Below are 16,710 nucleotides of genomic sequence, written 5' to 3' on the forward strand. Positions count from 1 at the left end.
CCAAAATGTCTATCATGTTCTCTCTTTCTGTGTTTGTCTCCCTACCACCATCTCTCACTGGCTGTGGGAACAGCCTCCTAACTGCTCTCCCTGCATCTACTGTGATTCTCTCTATTCCATTGCCCTTGTCATAGCCAGAATGAGTTTTACCAAATGCAGATCTGAATGTGTCACCCCAGAGTTGAGAGGTTTCAGAGGCTTCCCTCTATCCTTAGAAGAAAATGCAGATTTCTTTCCCTGATGGTATGTGATCTGCGTTTTCCCCACCGACCTCTCTCTCCCTCCTCCCTATTGCCATCACCTGACCCATTCAGTCGTACTGACCCATTCAGTCGGGTCAAGTCATACTGACCTCTCTCAGCAGCTTGATCACAGAGGCTCCTGCTGGAAGCCCTGAGATTCTTTCTCCACCTCACTCCACCCACCCCTCCCACCTCCACGCTATGTCTTGGGCTTCAGATTAAATATCACTTCCTCAGAGAAACACTCAAATCTTCCCAACGCCTCTTGACTAGATTTGCTCTCCCTGCTCTTTGCTAAGTTAACACCCTCAATCCATGGTATCAGTTACCACAACTGTAATTATGTACTTATTTTGAGTCATTTTGTTTGACATTTCTTCCCAGTCAGACTGTTGTCATTCCCGAACCTCCATCAGCTAGCATATTTCTAGCATAGTAGGTCTCAAAATTTTTGTTGAATGAATGAATGTGCAGCTTCTTTTTCTTTCTTTCTCTCTTCTAAAATCTCCTTTCCAGTCACTCCAAGTTTATCTTATATAGGTTTCCCTCCCACCTTGTAAGGAAAAATCGGAATGAAGTATGGAAACAGCTTTGGTTCTATTTTGGTCCTAGTCTTAACCTAATTCTCTTTGAGACTATCTGTCCTCTGATTTTTTCTAAACTACAAAGAGGGACTAAAAGAATAATAAATAATACAAGTGGAATTCAAACCCATTAATACATTGCATTATTCTCACAGTGAGTATCAAAGGGTTTTCCTTCCATTCATTTAGTTACTCAGTGGCTTATGTGACTTAGTATCTGGTCTCATAACCAACTCTTCATCAACCTGCCTCCCTATAGTGGGTGCCCTTCATGAGCTCTGCTGGTCCCTGTTTTCCTTTTCACAGATATGGTGCAGATTGAGAAGTTCATTTTCAATACTATAAATATTCATCTTCTCATTCATCTTCTACTTTTTTAGGTTCTATTTTAGGCATGTTTTTAGTTGTAAGTAGCCAAAAGTACATCTCAAAAACCTAGACGCCTCTACCCACCATTGAAGTTCGATATTTCTGCTTCTGATTCTCCTGGTTTTATGAGATTAGTAACTCCCAAAATAAATAGATGTATAGATGTGTTATCCTGATTTCAATTTTGCAACAATGATAGGTTGTTTTTTTTTTCAAAAGTCCACACACTTTTGTATTACTGCTTTTACGTTGAACAGGATATATGTATAAGACAGCCTAGTCAGAAGTACGGCCGATCACCATAGAACGAATCAAAGCAAGCAGGCCTACATGGAAGTAAACCTAAACTGTAGCCTCTACAATACTGTGCTTTGAGCAAATGGACTAAACACAAAAATATATACACACAATTGGTAGCACAGAGCCAGAGAATCATTTGTTCATCCATTTGTTCATCTAACTCTAAGTTATGGAATGTCAATTATATGACAAGTATTGTGTGTTTACCAAATAAAAATTTATATAAATAGTTTTCTTTTTTAAACTAGCACCATCTTTGGAGCAAATCAAGTACAGTATCGATGCATGGTTAGATCAAAGGTATAGCCGGCTACTGAGCAGTGGTGTCCCAAAAAAGTAATGTGGATCTGCGAAGTTTCCATCATCTCTCCAAGGCAAAGTCCTACTCAATGCAGGAAGTCTGTGCCTTCTTTGTGACAGGGCACCCACATTCACAAATGCATTTCTTGCACCTATCCTCTGATGCCCAAAGTACTCTTTAACAAGAGACAGCCATTTCATGACATAATTGAAGGAAATACTAAGTCCAAAGGTAACATATCGTCAACAACTCACATTGGGGTGCAAGAGACTAAAATCGGTTTCTCACTGAGACTTTGATACCAAGGTGTGGAATGTGCATGTTGGACTTGGAATTTTAAGAGGTCAAGCTGCGCTCCAGGGAGTACATGCAAACACACACACACACCCCAGTGTGGACCGGAGTATTGAAAACATACTGGGCCCTCTCACCTACTTTCATCCTGTGCTTGATACGGTCATGACAAGTCCACCGACTCAGGAGTCCTGCTCATCCACCAGAGTGTCCTGTTCACCAGCCCTGAAGCTGCTCAGCCAGCTTGGCTTTGCTGGTCTGACTTGGTCCAGATCAGTGAGATTCCATGAACCTTTTTATATTGAACAGAACTAACTTCTGAAATTGCAGCAATCCCAGGAAGACTTAGAAGTAATCACATCCATTGTTGGAATCTGGAAAGGGGGAGTGGGAGTAACAAATTTTAGTACAAAAGAACAGATCTGCCACTGGAGATGGGAAATAGTGCTTAGAAACAATTGTTACTACTGTTTATGTGACACTGTGGGACACCGCGAGGACACAGAGCTACAGATCTCTGGATTTCAACCATACCTGGACCAAGTGAATGAAAATTAAATCATAAAACAGGCCAAAGAGAATTACAATAAAAATTTATATGGCAGGGGATACTACTTTAAACTCAGTTCATGATCCATGTATTGCTAGAGGTTTTCAGAGCAAAGAAAGTACTTACTTGCCCCAAATTCATTGAAATTGGCTTCTGTGAATATAACATACCCTCCCCATGCCTGGGGAGTAAGGTTTAGAGATCTCTGAAAATAGATTCATCAATGAATCATCCTGGCCCCCCAAAAAATAAGAAAAATTAATAAAGCCTAGAGCAGCTAACCTCTTTCTCTTCAGGGCACTGGCTAAAGTCTTTCTATTATTCTGATTACATCAGAGAGAAAATTCCAATTGCATACTGATCCTTTTAACTTCATGCTAATCAGTTTTCCTTTTAACTAGGTCTGTAAATAGGTGACAGAAATAGGACTAGGGCCGGATAGAAAGAAGTAAGGAAAACCAGAAGGATTTGAAGCTAAAAGTTCTAAATACAAGAATTAGAAGCAATTCCTCTTTTGCGGCTATGGAAGTATAAGTAAATATAAGCATAATTGACCAGAGTTTTTAGTCAAGATCAGTGACTAACCCAGTGGTCCCTAACCTTATTTCCATCCCAGAAGTGGCTAAAGGACTCAGCACATGTCCATCAAGAATAGTGACTCTGGGGCTGCAAGGGCCAAGCTGTTATATTCCTAAGCATCTTATGCGTTTAAAGGAGCAAGGGAGTGTGTATCTGCACTCCCTGCAGAAGATTCTGATACCTCCCCTCCAGAGCTGTCTCCTGGCCCATTTTTCCCCAATTCATGTACCTCCTTTGTGCTTTAGTTTCCCCAATAAACTGAAAATGGTATATTCAAGAATCTGTAAATTACAAATGGAAATAAGAAAAATTTTAATATCTTCCATTTGCATTTTTTATTCAGACAATCTGTTAAAAGATGGTACAATGGAACTGGGTATGTTGGATGTTTTAATTAAGCTCTTGAGCACTTCAGTTCTAAAGAGAGTCTAAAAATAGCATAGATTGGAAGTAAATATGGTCCACAGTCTATTTAAAGGTCTTTATGACTCTGCCTCAGAGTATTGAGATTGTTTCTACCAAATATTTTTAAAGAGAGAAGAAAAGACACAGGTTTGGCTTACATCCATTATAAAGCTGCACACCGTAATAATAACTATCATTTATTAAGCCCTAAATATATGCAGGTAGGCTGAGAAGAGCTTAACATATAATATCTTATGTAATCCCCCATAACACTCTTATCATCATTCCCAATTTACAGATATAAAACTGACACATCCTTTTCTTTAAAAGATTTATTTATTTATTTGAGAGAGAGAGAGAGAGGGAGCGTTCTCGAGTCAGGGGAGAGGCAGAGGGCGAGGGAGAGACAGAATCTCAAGCAGACTCTGAGCTGAGTGTGGAGCCCAGCTCGGGGCTCGATCTCACAGCCCTGAGATCATGGCCTGCGCTGAAACCAAGAATCAGATGCTTAACCAACTGAGCCACCCAGGCACCCCAAAACTGACACTTCAAGAAATTACATAGCATACTTCATATCCCACAAAAAGTAACTAAATTGGTATTTTAGCCTAAATTTTATGATTACAACATTTTGCCTCTTAGCTGCTGTACTAAGTTTCTGGGAATATCAGAAATGATCAAGAGAAATCAGAACTCGAAAAGAGTTGGAGAGTGTCATGTCATTCTTCGTGTCTGTGCTACTATGTTATTGTTTACAAGATGAACGGAAAGGAACGATGTCAGGATGTGAGTTTTAATATAACTTAACAGAGAACGAGGGGGATATGACTGATGACATTCCCAAATAACTTATTTTGTGATAGTACAACTCAAGGAAAGTTGCTGTTATAATAGGAGACTATCGATTTCTTCAATTATAAATTAATTTATAAAGCAAATAAGTAACTCACTGTGATGGTGTCCTACACCTACCCAAGCAACTTTCCTCTTTCCTAATTAAAATAAGTTAATCGTAAGTCGGATGCTTTGTCCCTGAGATGGCCACATTTGAACCGGGAAAAGGAAACATTTAGAACAAAAAAAGAGATTTTGAAGTTGGACCTTGTCACTAGGGGGCACTTAGGGATATAAAATCAGCATTGCCAAAAGTATTTTCTGAAATAAAGCAATTACTGATGTGTGTCTTTTCAAGGGAGGAAAAAAAATACCTGTGTGTAGACATAAGAATTCAGGACATCTTCTGATGGACTATTTTTAGGTGCCATGTTGGTTAGAGAAGGAGCCTTTAACGTGGACACAGTGCTGAAGTCAGAAGTCCTGTCTTCTCTCTCCTGCATCTCACCACTGGAAGCACAAACGTGATGCTAAGGGGAAAGTAATACTAATAATAAAGGAAAAAGAGAACAGTCAGGACAAAATCCTCCGTCCTGCCCAGGCCCTTTGTTTGCTTCCTCTGAGCCGCTTTCTCACTGTCTTCGTCCCTTCCAGTCCTCTTTCCCTGAGGCCATCTGTCCTGCCCCTTCTGTCCCTCCATTATTTGGTCTTCATTTTTACTGCTCTCTCTTTCTGTTCTAGCTCTATTCTTCCACTTTATTGTTCTTCTTTGTGGTCATTAGCTGTGATAGTGACTTCTGGTTTGGGGTTTTATTCCTATTTTGTAGTTTTGGGGGTTTTTGGTTTGTTCGGGTTTTTTTCCCCCTTTTTCAGACATTCACATCCCTATATCCTTAAGAAATCAATAAAATGTGTTTCCAGGATCTGTTTTACCTAAACGGAATGGTAATAGCATGTTACTTGAAGCCAGAGGAAAATAGTTTCTCACATTCACTGATCAAGTGAATGGGGAGGGGGGAAAAAAGGAGCCCAAAACACATTCTTACATTATAGTCTCTTACAGGACACCAACAAGCAGAAAAACTTATTTCGTGGTGTTATATACAAAACCAAAACCACAGATTGAAAAGAGAAAGGTGTGGTAAAACTTGTTTTTGTTCGCATGACACCACATAACCAGTTTAACTGATTATCTTTTTCAAATTCATCATTTCTTTTGGTTGTGTTGTGAAGAAGTTGTAAGTTATGTAAAATCATGAAGCGCTGTATTTCAGGGATGTTAGATACCTTAGCAACATCCTATAGCAAACATGGGAGACCTTCAATCGCCCTACTCTTTAATGTGAAGAGAAAAAAAATCTTCCTATGTTATGCACCCTATCTGCGGAAATTACCCTGCAGTTATAATTAAGAAAATAATTGCTAGTACAATTTACCAGGTCCATGCCCATCATTTCATCCTGTAAATTGAAACACTTCACCCACCGACCTAGTTTGTGAGCTTTGGGCTAACCTCCCATGAGTGGTAGATGTAGGTCTTCTTGAATAATGACATGGTAGTCTGGGACTGGGAATCATGAATTTGGTTCCATGTTCCCCTGACTCACCATGTGGTCAGGAAAGTCTACACATCATCAATTTCTCTGGTAGGAAAATGATTAGTGTAATTGTTATGCAGATTACTCTAGAGATTTGATTTCTGTAAGCCATCCTTAGCACCCAACTCTGCCCTCAACCTTTAAGTCAACTTTTTATTCTCACAAACAACAAATGTTACTTCAGATGTCAGTTTTCACAAAATTATTATTTCAAAATTATTTTTAGGATGAATTATGTTAACTTTTCTACTTATTTAAAGCTAAATCAAATCATAAGATGTCTATCCAGTTAGTCAACCCACATGGTTGAGTGATAATAAGTTAATTTTAATTTCAATTTAACTTATTTTAAGTTAATTAACTTATTTAAAATAAGTTAAATTTCAATTAAATTTCAATTTAATTTCAGAAAGAACATATTTTTTCTTCCATTTTTGCCATTTGACTTCTCCTCCCACCGGGTACTACTCCACTGACCTGACTTCATATTTTATATATTTACACAGTCATTAATATTGTATAATTCCTTAACACTTCCCTTAGGAAGATAGAATATATGATTTTTTTTGTGCACTGTAATATGTTGCCTTTCTATATCACATCAACTTCTTGGCTCCTAGGAATACCAAGATGGCGCCTGGATGCAAAGAGCTTCGTTTTCATGGCCTGTAAACAGACTATCCTAATGCGGGGCAATGTAATGTACTATAGTATGTGTAATAACAACAGGAGCTAACACTATATTCAACAGAGCAGTGATTTCATCAGGGCGGACAGGACCTCCTAGGAAGAATTTTTTGGAAGTTTGTGAGGACAGTTTCTTGTTGTCACAGAAATTGGAGGTTGCTGACATTTAGTGGATGGGAGCCAGTGCTGCTAGACATCATTCAGTGTATGGGTCAGTTCTGCCCAACGAAGAGCCTCTCCCCATTGCACATGGCTTCCTCAAATCCTAGTGGATATTCTTGAAATCATTTTTAGAAGTAGACGATCTAGACCGTTACTCTATTTGAGATATAAACAAAAGAAATTATTGCTATTTAAGAGACACTAAATTTTCCAGAAAATAATTACCATGTAAACCAAGGGAAAACTTTTTTTTTTTTTAATTTTGTTCAGAACGTGACCAAGAGTTATTCTTTTGAAAAATTATGCCACCAACTGCTGATTTGGGCATTTGGAATACTTATACATAGTGTGTATCAGTCTGGGATTATTGCTGATACATTCAGTTCAACCCTCTTGCTAACTCTTCATTATGCCCTTCTGGTGGTCTTACCTAGGAAGACTTACATACTGAAGTTTGTTATTTTTTATCTTATTACAAATTATAAAATTTATTATAAATTTATTGCCCTTTGGTTCTTTTTTATTATAATTAGGACATTTCATTAACTCTTTGAAATTATGTGTGTGTGCATGTAAGTTTCACCATCTGTGCATCTCATTTCAAGATAACGGTGTCAGTTAGCTATTGCTGCATAATAAACCACCCCAAAACTTCATAGTTTCAAACAACCACCATTTATTTAGCTCACCATTCTGTGGGTTGGTAATTTAGGCTGGACTTCCTCATGATAACGCAGAAATGTACAGAGGTCAGGTAGTAGGCGTTGCCAATACTGGCTGCACTTCCTCCCATCTCTAGAGCCTCATTTGGGACAACTGGGCTGCCTCACTCTGGTCCATGTGTCTCTCCTCGTCCTGTAAGCCATCCTAGACTTGGTCACATGGCAGAAGCAGAGATCTCAGTCGTGCTAGCCTGGACTCAAAACTGTCACACTGTCACCCCTCTGGCATTCCGTTGACCAAAACAACTCACAGAGATTCCTAGATTCAAAGGATGGGAAAATAAACTCCATCTTTTGGGAGAGGTTGCAAAGGCAGGAAGGGAAGGAATACAATGGCTGTATTATTTGCAAACAACTGGCCACAAACGTTTGTTAAAAGGTAGTGCTGGATCCAACTGATAGGTCTAAGAACCACTATGATGGTCAAAGAAGAGGCAGGGAAACAGAGTATGATCAAATTGGCACTTAGAAGATCATCCGGCGGTTGGCAGCAGGTGGATTGCCAGGACACGTGGGTGGCATAAAGGAATTAACAAGGCAATTGTAAGCTCCCAAGTGAGGGTCGGACTTGAAAAAATGAACGATGCAGTCCTCCGGATGGGGTTCTGCAGTTTGTGAACTGCAGAGGGAATGGGGATTGAAAGCTCAGTGACGTTGTCTCCAAGCCCAGAGCTTAATTAGCTCAAAAGAAGGGGCACCTTTCTCTAATTCTTCCACCCAGAACAAGTACCTTGTCTTTATTTTGTCAGCCCCAAGGGGAACCTTTTTAAAATTGTATCTTTCCACAGGAGCAGCATTTTGTAATTGGCACAAAGGCTCTGTATGTGTTTAGCCAGAGAGATCAGATTGCTATCTCATGATTCCACCCCTTTGCTCACACTCTTCCTTCTGCTTAGAATGACCTTTCCCCTTTGTCTGCTTGGCGGATGTTTTGTTGTCTTTCAGGGTAATATGAGGTTTCCCTGTTCATTAGATTAGGATTTCTGATTCCATGCCATACCCCGCCTTTGGTGGAAGAGAATGCCACCCCCCACATTGTGCTGATGGTTTACCCAGTACGAAGTTCCATCATTAAGTAGTTCTTGTCCGAAATGGGATCCTGAAGAATCCAGTTCTGTCCTGTCAAAGCTGCTACTACCACCACCCTCTCACCGTGCTGGTTCTGGTTTCTGAGCAAGGGTGTGCACAGCAAACAGAATCAGGCAAAGGCACACTCTTTATTTTTATAATGCTTTGTGCCAGCCCTATGAAGTCTCTGCAAGCTGAAGTTAGAGACAGGCCAGTGGGCCTCCAACCCAGTCAAGCCATGGAACCCCCTTTCCCCTCCCAATTAGGTCCATATCCAAATCTCATCTTGTCTTAACATTCTGGAAGTCAAAGCACTCATAGGAAAGCAAGAGAAATTGTTCACAAAACCAGCTTCCAGACACCTCTCCCACTAATGCTCTCTACTCAGATAACATCCTTGGATTTGCAGCATCTCAGCACCCTGCGTCAGGGGTATGAAGTGAGAGCACTGAGCGTGGAGCCTCATTCCCAAGGGGCTGAAGTTCTGCCACTTCATCCTCTTAATCAGCCGAAATTAGTGTCTAGTCATGGTATCAGCCAGACGATCTATTGTCCCCTTCAGAGAAGATGCATGGATTCTTGGGAAAGCCAGCCATTCTTTCCTTGGATCACTTCTTCAATCCATATTACTATTCTTATGAATTCATCTAGGAGATAAACACACACCCACATATAATACACACACATACGCACATGCACACACACACACACAATTTTTTTTAACTTGCCTCTCTAAAAATTAAAATCTTCTCTAAACCATATAATGCTTTAGTCATATAACAAGGCAAAATATAAACTAGGAAAAACAGGATTTACAATATATTTGACAAAAAGAAAGTTAATAATCTTAACATAAAGAGCTTTTTATAAATCAATGAGAGTTAAAACTCCCTAATACAACTGAGCACAGGATATGGGAACAGGCAATGGAAAAAAAAAAAAACAAAACGCTGGTTTGAAGAAAAAAAAAAAAGAAGAAATGGTGTTTGAAATGAGTAATATGAAATGAGTAATATTAAATGTTGATATTCAGTTTTATATAAAACACAGCAAAAATTGTTCAGTAACGTTTATGTATAAATATACAGTGTATACTTTTTTGTATATAATCGAGTATATATGTAAAATACAATTTCGTAGACTTGTGGTACTATTTTGGCAATTACATATTGCTAACCTTGCTATGCGTGTGTTTTATCTGCCACTCTGGTGTGTATTTATCTACTTCCTCCCACTGGACCGCAGTGAAGTTTCAGATTATTCATAGTACCCAACACAATGTCTGGCACAGAGCAGGCATTCAGTTAATGCTTTTTTATTTTTTATTTCTTTTTAGTAAATTTTTTTTTAATGAATAGATTCCTGTGAAATACAGTTATGACTCCGTTTAATCTTGTTCTTTGGAGCAGAGAAGAAAAACATTTGACCAAATCTGATACACTTCTAAATCGTAAACCCCTACTTTCAGTATATCTCCTCTGTTTAGAAATCTCAGCTTCCAGTGGAAACTGAGCATTTAGACGGATAGCTCGTGTCGCCAGTCAATAACCACAAAAAGCATCCCTATTCAAAGCACACAAACTGATCAAATTTAATTTTCCCAAAATGTAAATCACAATTGTATTTTTTCAAAAATTTTAAGACTATAGTAGAGAAACTCATTATTTAAGAAAACCTTTGTCTAAAATAATGCCGTTTCACACCGTACTCTCTAGAGCTCTGAGTCCCACAGAGGGCTCTCGGCATCGAGGAAGTACTTTCCCCAGACGCCTCTGCCCACCTCAGCAGGGCAATTCCGCTCTTCTATATATTACATGGTGGGCTTCCACATAGGATTTTAACAGAATAAGGGATCAATGATGGGAAATAAATGAATACGAAAAATACCGATGTCAGAAACAATCCATTTGTCATGAAGTACACACACATTATCACATCCTACACCATCTGTTTTGTATCCTATCCATTCTTCAAAGACCTAGTTTATATCTACTCCAATCTCCCCCGTCTGCAAAGTCTTGCCAGTTGCCCCAGTGGGTTACTTGCTTCAGTCTCTATGTCTTATGTTATCTGTTCACATGTCTTTGTGTCCTTTGGGGACAGGGATTTCCAAAGTGGGTTGCTCATACCTCAGGAGGTATGCAAGGTAATCTGTCAGGGAAGAAAATATTAGAACTTCCATTTGTGCGTATTTTTTTATCTTTTTAGTTCTCTATTTTGGTATAGAGTAAATTTTATTAAATCAAAATATCCCACCACAGTAGTATAGGGATAGGTAGATGATGGATGGATGGATGGATGGATGGATGGATGGATAGATAGATAGATAGATAGATAGATAGATAGATAGATAGATAACAAATAAATGGGAGGAGAGTTTAGTGCTGCCCAAAGAAAAAGTTTTAAGATGACTTCTCTGGTCTCTGGACTCCTAGGATAGAATTTCCTCATCTCTGTATATTCAAGTCATATATCACTTGCCCAATAAATTATTTTGGAAGAATAGATAAATTATTTTGGATTTTCTATGCTTAAGTTTTCTGAAGGCAAAGCATGTCTCAGCTAAAATTTTGAAAAGTCCTTCCTACGTGAGCAGTTCTGTTTTTCTCGAAAGACACTGCTATGACTAGTGTTTTCTCAAGTGCTGAAGCCCGCAGCTTCACAGGCTGCATGTGGAAACTAAAAGCAAGGCAGACGTGGCAAGACAATTTAGAAGGCTGGAGTGAATCCACAGAGCGTGGCTAGCTGCGTACACCCTTTGGAAATGGGGTGAGGAGTGAGGTTGGGAAAGGGGGTGTCTGTAGTGTGATCCCGCCAGGGGAGAGAGGGAGGTGTCTGATTAGGCTCCAGAAAATCAACCAAGGGAGCCTGGCTCTCTGCCTTGATAAGCATACTGTCAGTGAGTTAACCGAGCACACCATCAATCTCATTTTCTGTTTCATTTCGTTATGCTATTCCCTGCATTTTAACTGATGTATTTTATAATCTGCCGTTAAACACCTAGCTTTGCATCATTACGCACTGTTCTCCTCAACATCTGAGTCTCCAACTAAATTAATTGTATGGGTTTTTGAATTTTTACTTTAATTTTATCAATGGATTTCCCTAAATATATGCTATCAACTCTGTGACATTTCATAAATTATAATACTTATAAAATCCCCGAAATGTAGGTCATTTTTATCCCTTTGGTTACAATGCAGGAAGTTAGAGGGGAAAACACAACTTTCTCAATATATAGAAAATGATATACTGTAATGAAATCCTTTAATTTTCTCTAACTTCCAATATTTCCTTTATATAAACTCTTAAAATTTTTTGTTCTGTTTAAATTTTCAATTAAATACTGAGTTTGATCTTATAAAACATTTAATCACTTGTGGAAATGCATTTTATGAGACCCAGTAAAGCCAGTTTCAATGATATGAACCAAAAATCTAATATCATGCTTGGAACACAATTTTTGAGAGCACACTGCATCACTGGTGGTATTTACTTTGGAAAATGAATGATTGTGTTATGGGCTAAAGCCTGCCAGAATTGATTCTGAAAATCCAAAGTGGAATATTTTGGATACTATAGTTTAATATGAAGTGAACAGGCAAATAGCATTTTTATTTTTTAAAAAAAAGTAATAAAATGGTTTCAATAAGTTGTTATACTCCTATTTATTACCTACTCTGTGGCTCCAAACCGTAAATCGACGGCTATATCTGAAGTGTAAGCAAATACTGTTCTGTATAAATGTGGTATAAGCATTTTCAAAGCTTGTTGCACAATCTCATTATCGTGATCAGTTATTGCTTTTCTTCCCAAGAGAAGGGTTGTCCATCCTAATTTAGCAGTGAAGGACTGATTTTTATTATGTTCTCCCGAGTGAAAAGTAGCTCCAGTTGTTTCAAATGCAATGATAACCAGCATGACTTATGGGAGGGTGGGGGCCGTGGAATGGCCAGAACCTATAGCTACCCAGAGAAAAGCCGATCCGTGCCTCCGGCGTGCACCCCACTATCCTAGGGAAAGAGCATGGCCTCAGAAGTCCTCCCTGTCCATTTTCACATGATAATCAGGGATTACCAGCATTAATAAGACATTCTTTACATTCGATATGAAAGACTACAGCATAAGAGTCTCTGGATGTCTTTACACTCCCATTTTCTTATTTTCATCTTTTATCGTCTTTATTCTCCTCGTCCGTTCGTTAGTTATCCAGTATTTTTTAATGTTTTGTGTCGAATCCGGACAGAGATAGGGATTTGTGCTCTCAGAAGGGAAGACGGGCGGGCAAGCCAGGAGGTGAGACCCAGTGGCAGATGGGTGGCTTGAGAAATGTAGGAGCAGAGGGCCACGAGGGCACAATGAAGAGAGAGGAATATACTCCGGAGAGTCTGGGAGGGCTCTGTAGAGCTCTCCCTCGTAATGTGCCTGTGAAGATGTGAAGTCCTGCCTCACCTCTGACTTGGGTTGTGCCTGTAAACATGGCGTCGCGGGGTGGGAAGCAGGTGGGGGTGGGGGAGGAGAGCTCTTCCTCTTGCTGCGGCTGCTTCCAGTACTGCTGCTCCTAATGATGCTTTTAATGATGACAATGTAACTAGCAACACAGGATGGGAATTTTAAATAAAAACAAAGCTTTTTCAAAATTTTCTAATTCAGGTGTATTCTACAGTGCAGAACTGTGTGTGTCATGGGGGAAATTCATGGCAGGAAGTATGCAGGCTGCCCTTCCAGACAGTGTGCTCAAATCTCGATTAGATCCGAAAGATGCTGGTTGGGCCTTGTCTCACAGGTCTGGAAGACCGTGACGGGAACATAGCAACGCGGTAATGTGCTAACATAAAATAATTCACAGTTAGAGTTAATTTCAGGTGATACTGTTTGAGGATTAGAATGGCCAGCAGGCTACAGGATGGCAGCCATCTTAATCTTTTCCTCCTCAAAAGTTTTCAAGTCCGTTTGCAGGGACTTTACCATGGAATCAGGTGTTCTCTAACGATGCAAGTCAATGGGACTATTCCTTCACGGGCTGCTTTACTGGTATCTTCCACCGTGCAGAGAGATATCTCTATTACAAAGTGGTTCCTCCTCTAATTCCATGCCATGGAACCAATTTAAATGCCATTATGTAATAATAAGAAACCAAACCCTCACAGATGGTCTAGAAAGATGGATTGCATTATAACTGTTGTGCCTCGTAATAGATAATATTGAAACATTTTGGTTTTATGGCTAAAGATTATGCTGCTAATAATAGTGCTTTCTCTACTGAGGATTTTGTTCATAGTTATATTGTGGAGAACTTATTTTAGGCAAATTTCTTCCACGCTCTGAATGATTGCTGATGTATATTGAGCAATGGCTGTAGGGAAGGAGGGGATGGTGCCGTCCTAAGCTGTTCTACAATCCTGTCAGTAAAATCTGCTCTTGCTCCCTTTTAGAGACAAAAAAGTGACGCTCACAGAATTAAATAACTTGCCCACTTGGCTAGCAAGTGGTAGAGCAAAATCAGAACTCAAGTGGTCAGATTTCAAGAACCATGCAGTGACTCATTGTCTGAAGATGTTTAAAATACTTCTAAAAAATACTGTATGTTTATCTGAAGTTGTGAGACATTTGTTGATAGATACCAAGAATTATTGTTGACAACAGAAAAACATGCCCTAAATCAACTGATTTTCTGTTGTTTTTCTCCAGTAAACAAAAGGCCAAATGAAAGGACTGGGCAGAGTTTCTAGACCTAAACGTAATGTGGATATAATAGCTGACTTTCGATTGCACACGCGTGGGCACACAGACACACATTCACATGCACACACAAGAGACTGTTGGACAGAAATTACTAAACTGCCTTTTTACTTGAGTTACTATCCTTGAATCTGTCTAGGAAATTATTAAACTGCCCAGTCTCAAACATCCCTTCGGGCAGCAGTCCTCCCTCCTCCCTTTCAGCCTCTCATCCATGGTGTTTGGTTTTGTTCTATGTAGAATTTTTGCCATCGTAACTGTTAGCCAATAATTCTGAAAGCATCAATGAAGAACAGACCTTTCCTCTCCCTTACTTCCTGTGTCTCAAGCCCTCCAATAAAAAGAATCACCTTTACTGAGTATAATAAGAGCAGTTAAGTGCCAACTATGAGGTATAGGAACAGAGCGGGATGACCTGTCTCTTGGAGCTGTCAGCCAGGCTTGCCCGCAGAATCCTGCGTGGACAGAGCAGGCTGGGGAGCACCCCAGGAGGCAGTGCTGCCCAAAGCATGATGATCCAAAGGTTGAATCAGAGCCAGTCCCTGCCAAAAACTGTGTAAGCAGTGCATAGAGAATCCGGCTCTGTCCCCAGGTGGGTATTGCATATTAACCATATAATTTCTTCTTATTAAAACTATTAAAAACAAGGTGTTTGATGATTCTTGGATTTTTTTTTAGTTCCCCCTTAAAAGGGAAACTGAAATTTCAACTGAAATAAAGGAAAACACAACCTAAACTAGATAATTCTAGAACTAAATTAAAAAGAATCGAGGACGTGCTAAAGCATTTTCATGTAATAATAAGAAGACAGAGCAAAGCAATTCTCTTTTCACATTTCTTGTTGTGTTAAAAACTGGCATAGACTCAGCTGAGATTTTAAAGTTGTAAATAAAAATTGTCTGAAATGGATTTTTTAAACATTTTTTCATGAGCTACAGCTTCAGAAGGCTATTTCTGACTGATATTTGTAGGCTGAGCTTATATTAGTTATCTATTATTGCGTAACAAATTACCACAATGCTGAGCAGCTGAAAACAACAGACACTTAATATTTCATCGTTTCTGTGGTCCGGGAATCCAGTCACAGCCTAGCTAGAGAGTTTTAGCTGGAGGTTTCCCAGAAGGCTACAGTCCTCTTACAGCTTGCTACTTCCAAGCTCACTGATGTGAGCAGAGCTCACACACTCTGCTTCCAAGCTCTGTCACGTGAGCCTTTCCACAGGACTGCCTCACCAAGTGGCACCAGGCTTCCTCCAGAAGTGAGCAATCCAAGAGCGAATGCCCAAGGTACAAGCCACAGTCCTTTTATAACCTAAACTTAGAAGTGATATTCCAACACTTCTGCCATATGCTATTTGTAAGAAGGGAATCAATCAATGCAGCCCACATTCAAGGGGAAGGGATTACACAGGGCATGAATGCCAGAAGGCGGGGATCATTGAGAGACCTTTTATGGACTGCCTAATATTGCTGTTTATCAGAAATCAAAAGAGAGAAGGGATTAAGAAAAGGAAACTGAGAAGAGGTACTGAGAAAATCTCTGTCAACTCTTCCCCCTGCAAAAAAACACTCATGGTAGGCATTTGATCATAGCTTTTGTAAATTAGGATACTTCAGTACTCAGGAAAGTATAAGAGAAAACAAAAACAGAACACTGTTTAGCATTATTTTTAAACATATGCCTTAATATGCAAATTTTTTTCTGAAGACTAGTGTTATGGACTGAATTGTGTCCCCTCCCCCCACAAATTTATATGTGGAAGTCCTGACATCCAGCACTTGAGCACATGACTGCATTTGGGGATAGTGTCCTTAAAAACATAACTAAGTTAAAATGAGGTTATTAGTGTGGGCTTGAATCCAGTCTAATTGGTGTTCTTATAAGAAGAAATTGGGACACCAAGAGAGACACCACAGATGCAGGGACATCGAAGAAAGGCCATGTGAGGAAACAGGGACAAGATGGCCATCCATGAGCCAAGAAGAGAGGTCTCCAACTGAAATCAGCCCTCCAACACCCTGATCTCAGACTTACAGCCTCCAGAACTGTGAGGAAACACAGTTGTTCAAGCCACCCAGTCTGTGGTATTCTTTTGTGGCTGCCCTCACAAACTCATACAACCCGTTATTTTTTTTTTTAAGATTTTATTTTTATTTATTTGACAGAGATAGAGACAGCCAGCGAGAGAGGGAACACAAGCAGGGGGAGTGGGAGAGGAAGAAGCAGGCTCATAGCGGAGGAGCCTGATGTGGGGCTCGATCCCACAACGCTG

At 39.6% G+C, this 16,710-nt stretch overlaps 1 protein-coding gene across 2 annotated transcripts in view; it reads left to right on the forward strand.

Annotated features, from left to right (window-relative positions):
• The window catches only part of CHST9 (carbohydrate sulfotransferase 9), a 184,213-nt gene that overhangs the window by 108,698 nt on the left and 58,805 nt on the right, over window positions 1-16,710 (forward strand). The gene's annotated exons all lie outside the window — the stretch shown is intronic.

This window comes from Ursus maritimus, unplaced genomic scaffold (assembly GCF_017311325.1).
Source record: "Ursus maritimus isolate PB19 unplaced genomic scaffold, ASM1731132v1 scaffold_18, whole genome shotgun sequence".
Lineage (NCBI taxonomy): Eukaryota > Metazoa > Chordata > Mammalia > Carnivora > Ursidae > Ursus > Ursus maritimus.